The sequence below is a fragment of the Lactuca sativa genome, chromosome 9, assembly GCF_002870075.4.
Source record: "Lactuca sativa cultivar Salinas chromosome 9, Lsat_Salinas_v11, whole genome shotgun sequence".
Lineage (NCBI taxonomy): Eukaryota > Viridiplantae > Streptophyta > Magnoliopsida > Asterales > Asteraceae > Lactuca > Lactuca sativa.
This window is the reverse complement of record NC_056631.2, coordinates 118,313,951-118,330,263: the sequence shown is the minus strand read 5'-3', so window position 1 is coordinate 118,330,263 and position 16,313 is coordinate 118,313,951.

The window sequence follows — 16,313 nt, the reverse complement described above, 5'->3', positions numbered from 1 at the left end:
ATTCTACAAGGCCCAGGAATGATGCAAGTCGAATCTGTACCAAAATCGTCTTCGCTTCCATAAAGGTAACAAGCGAAATAGAGTGAACCGAAATGAACCGAACGTTTGGTCTATTTCGGGTGAAGTTCGACCACGAAACGAAATGAACCGAACGTTCGGTCTATTTCGGGTTCGGTCCTTCTAAACTAGTTCGTTTTTTTAAGGCATTATGATTGTATTCCTCCGTGCACTTTTTAAATACTTCTTTTATATTTATAAAATCCAAAAATATTTTTCTCTTTCGTTCAATTGGTCAATTCTCACAAAATACAAATATATTATTTATTTATTTTTTTTTCTTTTTATCTAATTTTTTTTTTGTTTTGTATAAGTCTGATTCTCGATGGCGAATTTAAGGCTGGCAAATGGTTTTCTTAGTTAGGAGTCCCAAGAAGCATGCTGTTGTATGTTGACTAAAGCCTCGAAAGATTTTGAGTGAAGCCTTAATAACATGATATATACCAATCATGTTTTCCCAATCCAGGCTATCAAATTCACTCTAATCATGAGCTACCTTACTCTACTCAATTGAGTTTAGAGTTTTCTGCTTGGTCCTTCTCTTCTTTAAAGCAGAGGTACATTCGCTTCTTATGCCATATCCATCATCTTTCTCCATTATAATTCGTTTCATCAATATAACCCCTGAGACTTTCAGTATTAACCACTGAGGTTTATGGTTATACCAAAATTGTTTTCATGATCTTAGTTTCATGCCACTACATACTAAGTGAAACCCAAAGTTCAACACCACTAATGAATTGATGGTGAATTCAAATATTCAAGATCTTGTTACCTAATGAAATCTCTTTTTTCTTTTGAGTGTTCTTTATGAGCTTGCCTATCACCAAGGCTTCTCTAACCCTAAAAGATCCAGTTTAATTTTTTTTGAGATTTCCTTACTTCCTTCGTCACTATAAAGTTTATCCTACCTACTTGTTCAACAGATCACAATGATCTCACAAGTACTTCATTCAGTTTCGGTCTTATCAACTATCGAAATTATGAATTGAAGCGAAAGCCACCCTTTTTAACCTTCAAAAGATGCCTTTCAATACTTCTCAACAAGTTATTGATCGTTATTCAATGGGAAACCAAGCAAGCACTTTAATGTCTCTCTTGAATTTGAAGGAAGTGATTTTTGCCCAGAATCAATTGTCTTATGTCAACTTACGACATCACAGATTATTCCTTCAATTTTGCTTTATTTCTTTATCTTTTACACCCTATGCACGAAATTTTTTAATTTTCCAAACTCCAGTTCTATTCAGATTGATCAATAAAGTGCTAAAGGTAACAGAAATTCAAACGTATTATGAAGAAACGATTGGGATAAAGTGGAAGCTGACTCAGCGGCTATCCAAACGGTTTGGCGATTTGAAAAAGTGCATTTTATGGAATGGCGTGTAAAAAGGAAATGTCCTTTCTCTTTCCTGCGTCATCTTCGGCATGCCAACTGTTCACCCTTCAAGTCAGGCACTATTTTTGAGATAATCCAAGATTTCAGACGAATTTTTCTCTCTCTTCCTTGTACGTATAAAAGGAATTGGAATGGTACTCTCTCAACCTTTATCACTTACCAATCTCTCTCAAAGAACACCGGTGATTTTCTGCAACTGTTCATCATCTTCTCCAAGCTACTAGAATGGCAGACTCGTCATCAGTTCACGATACTTCAGTTCATCAACCTCTTCTCACCATCAAACCCCAACAGAACCTGATCATTGATCTCACCCCATTTATCTATGAGCCCTACATGCTGTATGTGGTTGAGTGTCTCAAATACTCACCGCTCGTCGACGTGCTGACTAAAGTCGAAGTTGTTCCAATGTCGTGCTTGTCTCTTGTCTACTCTACTTCCTTCTACGACAAGATTAATGAACGAATTTACTTTGAACTCCATGATGAGAAGACCTCCATCTCTAAGCATCGATTATGTGCCCTAATTGGTCTTTCTCAAGATCTATCTCTGGTAAACCCTGATTCCATTACAACTGGTCAATTGTTTTCTATGTTCTATCAGATGGGGTATACCGAAACCTTAACCACCATTAAAAAGTTCAAGAAGTCCTGCCTTCCTCCTCAATGGAATGGCCTTTTTACGTTGTTGTTCAAGGGACTCTCTAAGCGAAGCTCTGGCTCAGATGGTGCAAGCAAGTCCTTCATGACGGTGTTGTATGGGCTGTACCAGGGGATTGACCTAGATTATGGGTCTATTATCTGGCAGCAGTTGGTTCAAATCTTAGTCTCTTCATCCAGGCATTCTGAGATCTCATGGTGTTTCTGGTCTCTCATCACCAACTGGGCAATGGACCGCCTTCATGTTCCAATAATGGCGGATTCTTTGCTCTCATCCATTGCTACCTTTCATACGACCAAAATCATTGTCACTGATCCAACCAAGTTTTTTGTTATTGGATCCATTCCTGAAGCAATGCTCGGTCGTATCTCTGCATCGAGTAACGTTCTCCAACAGTACAGGAAGCGTCCATCGTTTGGCCCAAGAGAGCTTACGCCAGCTATGATTCACTCTATTGAAGAGGCTGACAAGCCAGCCAAAAGGGGTAAGAAGCCTGAAACACAGAAGGAAGGCCCTGTCATTAAACCAACTAAGGGGCAAACCCCCAAGAAGCGAAAGTCTGATAAGGCTGCAACTTCTCAGGCTCAACCGAAGAAGCAGAAGAAGCCTGCTAGGAGGCTTATTCTTCAATCCTCAAGTGATTTGGATTCAGAATATGTCCCTCCTAAGTACAAGAACGCTCCTCCTTCAGAATCTGAGAGCGAAAGCTCTGATGAAGAGGCTTCGGGCCGAGGTGATACTCCGCCTCGCTCCCCTACCCTATAAATTCCAGTTTGCTGTAATCCTCCTTCACCTCCACCTATAACCATCCCAGTATCCATCCCTCCTATATCTCCCATTAGAACCACTTAACCATTCACTACAATTCCTATCCCCACTCCCATTTTCACAGATACCACTACTACCACTACTACCACAAAACCTCACTTTACTGTTCCCAATCCACCTGTAACCGAACCACCTGTCACAACCGAACCTCCACCTACTTCAAAACCCTTATCTCCCACACAATCCACTGAAACAACCCCTATTCTAGGCGGTGAGGACTTGGAATTTGATTCCACGTATTTCAGTCCTTACCGAGTGCAGAGCGATGATGATGACGATGAGCCTGTTACAAAGTGTCATCTGAAGGCAGTAAATGAAAAGCTTGATCAACTGTTTTTATCCTCTTCTTTCGGTGCCTATTCTGAAGCTGCATTGAAGGCATTGTTTTCCTCTATCGTTACCGAACACAGTGCCACTTTATCTACTGCAGCCAAAGCAATCAAAGCCTCTACTTCCCGATGTCAACAAGCCTCTCTTGCTGTTGATGCCTCTACTAAGGAGTGCAAGGATGCGACCGCAAAAGTCGATAAACTAGTCTCCGAAGCTCATTTGTTTTTAGATTCCTTGCAGGCTGCTGCTGCTAAAAACGCTCAAACTGTCAACGCTTCAGTAGAGAATCTTCAAAGGTCTCTTCAATCTGAATGCTCAAACCTTGAAGCGGCACGCAAAGCCATTGAAGAAGCCAATGGAACTCTCCATGCTAATGTCAATGACCGGTTAACTCAACTGGAGGCAGAGTTAGCTGTAGAGAATCGTATTATGGATGAAGTGGATAGACGTACTGCACAGCTTAAATTGCAAACCCACAAGCTACGTACTGCTCATGCTGAGATTAATGACCTTAAGTCCGAAAGGGAGGTCATTAGGAGTTATGTTGCAGATGTTCACTCCATCCTCCTTCATCTCATTGAGGCTCACGATCCGATCATCACTATAACTATCAGGCGTCATCTGGCAGACAAGCTCAGACCGACATTGGACATTCTTAGCCGTATCGAGGGTGTTTCGGTGACCGGGGTCCAACCAAAACAAAGGGGAGAGAAGGTGACAACTCAACCTCCTTCTGGACTAAAACCATCTACTGAACCAAAGGGTAATGAAGCTTCGGTCAGCAATAAGGAGAAAAAGAAGAAGAAAATTGGCGAGGACAACACAGACAATGAAGATGATGTCTATGCCGAGAATCCCAAGAAACCCTTCCAGAAGGTTAAGACCTCTGAAAAAGAAATGGAAGAAAACATCAAGAAACATCAAGCTGAGTTAGAGCTGAAGCGAAAGGAGGCGGAGCTCCTAGAGAAGAAAAAGTCCATGTTTCCTGTGTGGACCATAGAGTCGCTTCAAAGATGTGCAATTAATGAGCCAAGCATTCTCTGGCTTGAGCCGATAATTTCCTTCGGCCTTGACAACTCCAAGGATGCACAGTTTGATATGTCAATCACTCGAAAGGCATTTATCTTCCACTGCTTCAACTCGACTGCTGCTATTCCGTCCCCAGACCCGAAGGTAGACAGGGTTCTTCTGGAGTTTAACATGGAGTTTGCCCAACCCCAATACCTGACTTGGAGCTCAAATAAAATTACCACAGTCAAGGTTATGAAGCCCTATTCAGCAGGGAAATTTATTAATGTCAAATTCAGGGTGAGTCGAGGAACCGAAGGCTCAGTTTACCACTTTACTCTCGCTGATCTACCAAACCTTAATCCCCATGACTGAATACTCCTCAATAACGTTCTTCTATCGAATCCTCTGGAGTATTAGCCAATAATTGATCATATCAAGCGTATGCTTGTTTGCTACATTCATGAGGTAGCGAAGATGGATCAGGAGATTGCCTCTGCCATACACAAGCGAACGACGATCAAGACTATGGGTAGAGCTGGCAATGTCAATATCATGATCAAAGGGAAAATTGATTCAAAGTATCACACAGTTATGTTCCTTAGAGGCGAAGGTCAAAAATGCCTGTTCGCTCTTGTTGACAAACACCTCTTCTCAACATCTTGCATGGAGCACATCTTGGAGATCATTCAGAGGTGCGATCAGAACAGTGCTGCCGATAAGAAATTATTCACTGATATGCTGAGGTGGTACATACAGTTTAGACAGGCACTTCTCGCTATAATTGCTCGTTTGTTTAAAGTAATAAAGACGGTGAAGCCTACTCAGAGGAAATAATATCTCGCCTCATTTGACGCAAAGGGGGAGATTGTTGGGTCTATTAGATTGCGTTATGGGCTCGGTCCTTAGGCCAATTTGATTGCCGGTATTGGGCCTGTCCAACCGTGCATATTTTTGTACTAGGGTTTAGTATATAAGAAGCATGCATGCAGACTTAGAAGTTATCACTTTCATTCTTTATTTTCTCTAAAGTTTTGTAAACCCTAGTTCGCCTCTACAGCAGAAGTTCTTCATCGAGCTCTGCTGAGGCGTGACTTTATTTTGAATCATAAGCATACATTTGATTCTATTTTATGTTCATTCTTTTACTGTTCTTGACTTGTTTGATTTCAATATTCATACCTGTGAGAGATCTAATCGATCTAAAGTTTAATTCTCATCACAACGGGTACTGGGTCTATTTTACCCCCCCTTCGGTCTCTTTCAACCGGTAATGGGTGTATTTCACTCCCCTTTGGTCTCTTTCAACCGGTACTTGGTATATTTCACCCCCTTCAGTGTCATTTGATCGGCATCGGGTCTATTTCACACCCTACAACTAGCATACAATCATATCAACAAGAGTCACAGAGACAACAAGCATATACAAGCATAACATCAAGTTTTCACGAAGACAACTACCATATTATGAACATAATCCACTGGGCCAATATTGATGCCTTTGACCCACGAGTATAGTGAAGGAACTTACCTCACACTCCGAAAGATCATTGAACAGAGTAATACTCTGAATATCAGCTATACCAGTCACTTTATCATTGGAACACCACCAAACTTAACTTATAATCAACATACCCAAAACACCCCTAAGTTAACTTGGTCAAAAATAGGTCAAAGTCGAAAAGTCCAAAAGTCAACCGATTCAACTCAGCTGAGTACGTCCAGCGTACTCAGCTTGTTTGCTTAGAGTACTCAAGCTTTGATCAGAAACCCTAACTTCTTAAATATTTAATATAGCCTATCTCATGCATGGAAGGAAACTAAGGTCCAATATTACATTTTCATGGTTCCTAATAACTCCATAACGGATAAAGTTTCCAACTTTATCCATTAGAATGGTCCAAACAACCAAGATCTACTCTTTAAGTCTCAAAGGGACCAAAAGTGCATCTTTTTCAACTCAATCCATTAAGTCCAAGTCTCAAACCTTTAGATCTGAATCAATATGATGTTTAGATGGATAAAGTTTCCAACTTTATCCATAATAAGGTCACAAACTTTCAAAATCTGAACTTTATGCACTAAAGTGACAAAAAAGCTCGTAACACTTAAGACTAGCTAGATCTATCAAATGCATCATCAAGATTCAAACTTTATACCTCCAGAAGCTAAATTAATATGAACAAGCTCTGGATCTACAAGCTCCAAGACAACCAACACTTCTCCAAGGTGTTCTTCTTCTTCCAAATGCACAAAAAATCCTCTAAAATCACTCCAAGGCTCAAAATCCTTTCAAATGGGGGCTAGGGTTTCAAATTTAGGATTAGGGGGGATGGAGGTTTGAGATAAGGAGGGTTGGAAATGAGTTAAGGTCTTTAAATAGGGTCCAAGACCCTAAATTAGGGTTTGCATCTGACTAGAGTGCACCCAACATACTGGATAACACTTCGTGATCCTCCCAGTCTAGTATGCGCAACGTACGCCATGTACACCCAGCGTACTCGGCTTAGCCCAAAACCCTCATAACTTCAAACGGTCATAACTTCTTTGTTCCAACTTCGTTTCTGATGATCTTTATATCCACAAAAAGTTATTGAGGAGCTCTACAACCCTATCTATTTACTTTTGACTTGAACACATCGAACTAAAATCTTATTTCATATAAAATGCTTGAAGCATCAGTTTTAACAGTATGCCCTTCGGCTCCAAAGCACAAACTGAACTATTGGATCACATAATCTACATTACCCACTTCCAAATGGGTCTAAACCTCTCTTTCCCCAAAGCTTGAAGCCTTATGATACCTGATCTTTAGGGTACCACCTCGAATTATGAAACGACTTGAAACATGTTGTTACACCAGAATATAAAAATCAACGAGAAAGATCAAATCATTCACTTGGACAAGAACATCCTCCAATACATCTTTTAGGTGTACTATCGACTGATCAACCAACTGGATAATAGTCAGTCTTTTTTAAAGTACCCAATATTAATTTTTCAAAATTAGAAAAAGGAAGGACACTAAATGAAGCTCCAAGTTCAAGCATGGCTTTTCAAAATTAAGGTCACCTAATTTACAAGGAATCAAGTAAACCCCCACATCCTTGCACTTTGGAGGTAAACACTTTAGCAATATAGCTTAAATGTTTTCACCAACTTTTAATGTTTCGTTAGTTTTAAATCGTTTCTTTGACACACATAATTACTTTAAAATTTTGGCATAACGATGGATTTATTTGATAACATCTAAAAGTGAAAGATTTACCTCAACCTTAAGAAAAATATCACAATATCTTCATCCTCTCGCTTACGCTTCATACTCTTCAGTCGTGATGTGAATGGTACAACTGGATTCTACTCCGTCATATTTAGCTTCATTGGTTTTGGAGTTTCTGTTCCTTCATCTTTTTCAGCATCTTCGTCAACCAAAACTTCTTCATATTCTTCATCATCCTCTTTTTCTTTATCTTTTTAATCTTCTTCTTCAAATAGAACTTCTTCATATTCTTGTTCAGCTTCTTTATTTTGGTTCATATACGCTTGGGCCTTCATATATTTTTTAACTTCTCAAAGAAATAACACTCAGATTGTGCCTTGGCTTATTTTTTGTGTGTCATGGTAACTTTCCTTGAGATTCCAAACGACCCACAAAAATGGCAAGTTGAGACACTTGCTACTCTAGATTCTTGATACTAGCTATGGTTTCGTTCTGGAATGCTTGAGTGTTTGTGGAAAGACTCTTTACAATATCTTCTAAGGCTACATTGGAACTACTGGTTTACTGATTTGAGGGTCGATTCTTAAGATTTAGATTCTGATAAATTTGTTGATGAAGATTTTGAAAGTTCTGCTAAAAGCCTGGTTGTTGATAATTTTGCTGCTGATGGAATTCGGGTGGCATATGATATTGTTGTCATTGGTGAAAAAGGTTCTGATAGACTCTGATAGCCTTTACTACAGTTGTATCCTCATGCAAACAGACACATATATGTTGGACACAAACGGAGAAACCCTAGGTACTAACTACAATTTTTGAAATATATATAAAACTAGGGTTTGGTTACATACCTTGATTGTTATATTGTAATAACAATAATTCCCTTGTAGATCTTGAAGCTTGAGAACTTAGTGTCACAAGTGTGCCACCTCTAATGGATCACAAACACAGAATGCAAGAGAATGATATAAGAGAGGAGGAAGGGATCAAAAATTTTGGTTTCTTCTTCTATGAAAGAGTGGCCAAAAATCATAGGGTTAGGGACCCTATCTATAGTGCACCAAGGATGTTATGGATAACCCTACTCTAAATAAAATATCATTATTTCAAATATGGTAATTATCCACCTCCTTTGATTATCCATATGTGATAAGAAATTCTAGAAACTCTAGAATAATCTTATACATACATCAATTTTCTTCCACCGCCTTCCCTAGGAAGGTTCTGGACTCTTTTTCTCAACTATTAAACAATTGCATTTTTAGTCCCTGCACTTTCAATTAATTCCTTTAATCCCAAAATTAGTTCCAAATTAATTTATGATTAAATATTAATTAACAATATGATTACTAATTAATATAATATTTACATAACATATTAATAATCATTTATTACAATTTATTAATCAAATTAATAAATTCTTCCTTTTTCCTCAATTAATCATCATGTCTAGTTGCACGTATGAAGGCAGCCCAAAAGGACCATGTTACTCAATTCAAGTACATACCAATTATATTTATGGGCTTACACACCTAATCCAACAGTCTTCCACTTAGATAAGTCTAATAACTATAAATGCAAGTATGACTTCAAAAACTGATAAGCAATCGTAGCTCTCAAATCTTTTGTCGAATTCTGACCTAGTCAGTTGCGTGTCCTAAGATAAGTGATAAAATATTCCTCCATTCTACAAGATATCGTATGCACATGAGACATTGATTATAATCAATCTCTCTGCCCAAAATTTGTTTCCAGATTTCTGATGTATGACAACTGACATCAGACTACTAATTGAACACATCAATTCAGTCCACGTTTGGCCAAGCGCTTTAGATGTCATCATAAAATCATCGAGGGGCCCACAGATATCACTTTTCACGTTAGGGCAAAAGGAACGGATAAACTTCTACTTATACGCTTCTACTATTTACTCATCAAATCACGCACAACTGACTCATAAAAAAGAACTCATATATCTCCATTTCAAGAATATAAGATATTATCGTCTCAAAATTACTTGTGATAAAATCCATGAAGTAATTCTCTGAGCATGGGTTTATCGAATACTTAAATCCCCATTTTCAAGTACTCATGGACATTGCAGCAAAACCATTGTCATGTCTAAACCCTTAGACAATCTACAATTCAATTCATGACAGTCTTAATTTGCTACTTACTTCCAAAAGTATGATCGACTGTGGAGTTTTGAATAATCCAATTATTTGGAAAGTAAAACATGTGAGGTGTAACACAATAATAACCTAATTAACTATGGTCTCAAAACTATTGAATATAAATAAAAAACTTATTAATTATTCACCATATTAATTAAACTTTATTAATTGTATAACGTTTCGATTAATCAACTAAACACTTGAATTAAACATCAGTCTTGCCATGTTATTAACATGCATACTATGTCTCTCCATTGTCCTTCCTTTGTGAAAACATCAATTGGACATAATTCCAATGATGATCATATCATAATTCCAAATCCTTATTCCAAGTGTAAGAAATCCAAATTCTTTTCATTTTTTAAATGTGTTAGAGTTCAACCTTGCGTGCAATATCCTTTTGTGATGATGTTGCGTCAAAGTCACCGAGACTTAACCAACGATGTCACAAAATGCTCCATTGAAACTTTGTTACTTAAAACAAATTCATGGTAATGAATTATCAAATTCAAGGTAAATCCTTGAACGCCATCCTTGCGTTAAGGTTTCTAATTACATGTAGATTTCAATAACCAACTCCTATTATGGAAACATTTCCATATTCCCATATTACCATTAATTCTGAACAAGAGTCACATCCATTCAGAATTATGTCAATATGGTCTGTCTAAATTATACTTCCGACTGTCCAAAAGCAATTAATCTTTAGTAAACCTCAGTGTGTTCTTGACAGTTGTCTAACAACTTTAGTCACACCTTGTTCTAGTCCTTTTTCCCTCTTAATGCCTAGGCATTTGGAAAATCAGAACAAGTGAATATTACATCATATACACTCAATCCTATATCCGAAGCATATGGGACTTGATTCATAATGTCTTTTACAAAGACCTAATATTTGTTCAGTCTCTTGCTATAATATTTCCATATATATTGAATTTCCTATGTTGAATCATTTCAACATGATATATATATATATATATATATATATATATATATATATATATATATATATCCATGACCAAGTTCTTTCAAATCCTTTTAATCCAAACTTTTGGATTTGAAATGAAGTATGAGTGTCTTCTCCTTTAAGCCTTAATTATAATGAAACAACTTCCAAAGTTTGCAACTTGCAACTTGAAAACCTTGTTTCCTATAATAGTATTGCTAACTTGCAACAATAAGCATAACAATTATAGTCTTGTTATCATAACATTTGTGCTCTCACTAGCATAATAATTATGCTTCTATCTGCATAACAATTATGCTCCTACTAGCATAACACCTATGCTTCTATCTGCATAACAATTATGCTCCCACTAACTTTGACATGTACCCATAAATCATTTGGACTTCCAGAAATCAATACTTTTTGAATTTCTTACTAAAGTGTAGATTTCAAATATGTAACGCTTCGATAAGTCTTCAATGAGACTTCTGAAGCTCATACACCTTCATTAGATAGCATATATGTGTGTTTAAACTCTTTCAGAACTCATAGTTATAAGTCCTAAATGCTCAAACTATTCCTTGCCATTTCTCACAATTCGAACTATGAAAAGGAATGTCGTCATCATATTGCGAATTTAAGAACGCAATTATCATAACTGCTAATCATAATAATATTTATCAAATCTTTAAAATCTACTAGCTAAAGTGTTTCCTCATAATCATTTTCATGAATTAGAGCGAAACCTTTTCCCACCTAAATCTTATGGTGTATACGTACCTATCCATGTGAATTTATCAATTCCAACCTATAATCATAAGATAAGGTTGAAGACAAAACCAAAATCAACTTTAGTTTTTTCCTTTCATGGACTGAATTGCGTGTTCTTAATTTCTTGCCCCCTGGTACCACGAGAGCCTACCAGCGCTTTCATGTTGTTAAGCAGCTCACCCATATTGACCAATGCACTATCACTGACCAACGTGCTCCAACTTTTGCATTCAAAACAGAACCATAGAGCTCATTTCCAACTCAACTGGAAGATGCGCAGAAACAAGAATGTGTTAACTTAACACGATAGGTTATTAACCTTAAGTCGTGTGCTAGTGATAACTAAAAGTTTTATTCTCAATTGACTCCTGAAACTCTTTAGGATCAATAAGACTCCCACCGACTTCTTGACACATAAGTTTCTCTCTCAAGGAACATTCTTTGACGAGCAAAAACTAATATTCAAAAGTTAGTGTGGATTCTCGACAAGCAAACACTTCATGTAATTGGTCTTAGTTTATCCTTTGATTTAGCCAAAACATCACAACTACCAATTTTAAATGTTCCAAAGTAAGAAAACATTAGTACTCCACATTTCATGAGGTGTTATAAACTACTTAGTTTGAAATAAGCTTCAATATACGATTTAAAGTAACTAGAGTATGACACTAGAACTTGATTGGAAAACGAAATATGACTCATCTTTCGATTGAACCATTTCAACAATATCTGATTCCTCTTCTTAGCCATACAAATGTACTAAGAAGTTCTTCAAGGATCAATTATTACATGGTTTCATAATCATCAAGATGATCATAAAACATGATAGTAAAGTATTATCCCTTCCTTTCAGATTGGAGAAACCTTTATCTTTCTGCCTAATAGAATCTTCTTATTCGTTTTATTACACTTTGAAAACTTTTCAAGGTGTTAGAATTATGCTTAATCTTATAAACACAACCATGTTCATTGAAACATTGGTAAACCATGACGAATAGATTTATCATTCTTTTTGGTGGATCTAAATAGTCCAAATTAATGTGTACTAGATCTTCTAGTCCTTCACCGACTCACATAAACATGTGATCAACGAATTAGTCATGATCTTCCAATGATCAAGATTCTCACACATCACACAATTCGAATTGTATGACTCCAAGTTGCTATCCAATCGAAACTTAGGTGACGAGAATTCCTTTTCACTTAGTTGATTATGACATTTCCACAAATGACATAATTAAGAATCAAATCCATTTTTCACATTGCTATTAATAGAAATATAACCACCAATTTTCATAAATGCCATTGCAAGGATATACAGCGTAAATAAATCAAAAAATTCACTTGATTGATAATACGCGGAAAAATTTGTCCTTACAATGAAAAAATATGAGAATTATGTTTCTAGATGTTTCCTAAGAAATCTATTAATCTATCACAACTCCTATGCAACAGCTTTCAAAATCTGATCATCGAACCATGCGACCGAAATACATCTCTCACGATCAAAATTAAATTACTCTTCTCATGCATCCTTCATTCTCTTAGATCCTACAAAAACATCAAAATGTGACTATCACATCATGTATTAAGAATCTATGAATATGAAATAAATAAAATATAGTTAGATAGTGAATGTACCTGAAGTAGAGTCATATGACTTGACTTTACTATCTCTGAGATCTTTCAGGTATTTCGGGCATCTTTGTATCTAATGCCCCTTCAATTGGCAATAGAAACATATGTACTTTTCAGGAATAGCACATAGGACTATCTTGGGATTAGCCTTTGCCATTTTTAGCGTCCATGGAAACTTGGGAGAAAGATCCTTCAAACATATTTGCTTAATTTGTGCTCTTAAGCATTTCTGCTTCAGCAGAAATCAACATGTATGTCATATCGATTAGATTCATGTCGTTTTCCCTCTCATAGAAGTCTTTAATGAACTAACTATATGCGTAGGAAGCGAAAGAAGAACCAAATCAATGCCCAGCTCCCTTGGGAAAACGACACCCAACATTCCCAATCTGTCAATATGCGATTTCATTTTCATAACATGCGCACACACAGACTTTCTATCTTGATGTTTGCTTGCCAATAAGGCTTGAGTGACTTTGTATTTTTCAGCTTGAAGAAAACGTGGCTCGGGGAGAATTACTGGAGGAGGTGGAGGAAGAGTTGGTGAAGCATGATTTCCAGTTCCACCAATGCTTGAAGGAGGGAAAATTCTTTCACCTTGATCAACATGTGGAAGATCATCTTCAAGAGGAAAAACGTTTCCAGAAGGACGGGGAGAACAATTGTTTTCTTGACCCAACAGTTATAAAGGGAGAAAAAAATAATTCAAGTTAGTCGATTTTAGTCCTTCATTATTAACCCAAAAAATTCAAATTAAGGCTAGGATCCATATTTTCGATATGAATTCTAAAGAGGGGTGTCGTAATCAAATTCAAATCTATTTTAGGTAGGTAAGGAATTTACCAATTTCAGTCTTATGAAGCTCCTAGTTCTTTTGAGATGAACTATTCAATGGGATGTTAAATCTCGATTATGCTCTCACTTTGTGATTGGGATGCCGATGATCACAAATGAGATGTGAATAACCATGCGAATTAGCATGGTAATCTCGATGTCATTTACCATCTAATTAATGTGTTGGTTAACCACACACGCTCCATTAATCAATGATAATTTATGACATACCCATTGCCAACAATATTATTCCCACATTAGTGTTTCGGTTAACCACACACGCTCCAGTAACGACAAGTAAGGTGCAATGTCCAATTTCATTGGTTAGCACCAAATTCACATTTTTCCTAAAGTAACTAAGAGTGGGACTTTTAGAAAAATAATTTAGTTACTTTATAATTCGTTATACTTATTAATGAGAATTGAGTGTCCTATTAAACCCGTTCTGCTAACGACCCTCCACTAGTCAAGAGAGCGGTGGGTAAGAGTGGATACCCAATGACGGTCATTTTATAGACCGCTTCCTTAAACTCCCCTAGACCAGCTTCGTGAATGAGACCTATTAATGGTAAGACTGACTTTTCTTATATATATCAAAATATTAACTTTTAATTTTACAATATATATATATATATATATATATATATATATATATATATATATATATATATAAGGGCGTATTTTAAACATTTAAAATACCAGGGTTCTAAATTTTAAAAATTTTAAAATTAAACTATTTAATTTAAATTTTAAGTTTTAAAACCAAGGATGTATTTTTTAAAATTTTCAAAAATACTAGGTTAAATTTTTAATAACTAAATTAATAAATTAATTTTATCTTTATCAAAAATTAAACCTAATCATGAATTCATGATAAGGATTCAAAATTACTGATTAAAATATCCAATTTTATACAATTAAAACGAATTTAAGGTAATTATTCTAATCAATCCATGAGACAATTATCAAAACCGAAAAAATAGGATCTGACAGTGCAACTCGTTGAGTTGGGCAATAAACACGTCGAGTTGCATGCGAACTTGCCGAGTTCATAAACCAACTCAGCGAGTTCGATGAACAGAATGTTGATTCTGATCCCTTCTCCTTCGAATAATTCACAATTGCATCATATTCAATAGAGAAGTAATCCTAGGCTCTGATACCACCGATGGGTTTTGAGCATAACAACAATTCTTAAGTGTGCATGTAACCCTAATGCTTTGGATCTAGGTTTTCTCTAATTGAACATGCAAACTTGAACACAAAAGGTAGCAACTATAATTTTCGAAATCTATATAAAACTAAGGTTTGGTTACATACCTTGATTGTTATAATGTAATAAAAATAATTCCTTTTTATATATTGAAGCTTGAGAACGTAGTGTCACAAGTGTAACACCTCTAATGGCTCACAAACACACAATGTAAGATAATAATGTGAGAGAGGAGGAAGGGATCCAAAATTTTGTTTCTTCTTCTAATAAAGAGTGGCTGAAAATCATAGGGTTAGGGACCCTATTTATATTGCACCAAGGATGCTATGGATAAACCTAATCTAAATAATATATCATTATTTCAAATATGGTAACTATCCAACTCCTTTGATTATCCATATGTGATAAGATATTCTAGAAACTCTAGAATAATCTTATACATACATCAATTTTTGTCCACTACCTTCCCTAGGAAGCATCTGGACTCTTTTGCTCAACTATTGAACAATTACACTTTTAGGCCCTATACTTTTAATTAATTCCTTTAATCCTAAAATTAATTCCAAATTAATTTCTAATTAAATATTAATTAACAATACGATTACTAATTAATATATTATTTCTTTAACACATCAATAATCATTTATTCCAATTTATTAATCAAATTAATAAATTCTTCCTTTTTCCTCAATTAATCATCTTGTCCAGTTGCACGTGTGAAGGTAACCTAAAAGGACCATGCCACTGTCAATTTAAGTAATTATAGTTATGGGCTTAGACACCTAATCCAACTGGTAGGTAGTATGTTCTAAAGGGGATATCAGAAGGTGAACATGGGGGTAATTTTGGGGAAAATGGAAAATTCGGATATGGTTCATTCCATAAGGGACTGCCTTGTGATGAGGTGATTTCTGGAGGTATTGAAGACGATGAACCAAAAAAACCAGGTGATTTTTTCTGCCATATTGCTTCTTTCTTCAGTTTCTTTGCAGTTCTTTCAATTTCTGGATCAAAAGCTAGAGGTGTACATGTACAAAAATTTCTTGGCATAAAACTATTAGAAGCACTGTGTCCCCGCAACAATGCCAATTTGTTAACACACTATCGCGGGTGTAGTAAGCAAATAATATTATAGTAATGGTCAAACTAATAATATAGCATAGGGAAGCAGGATCGAATCCTCAAGGACACAGCCTAACGGTAATGCCTTTTGCATCAACCACATTCTAGCCAAT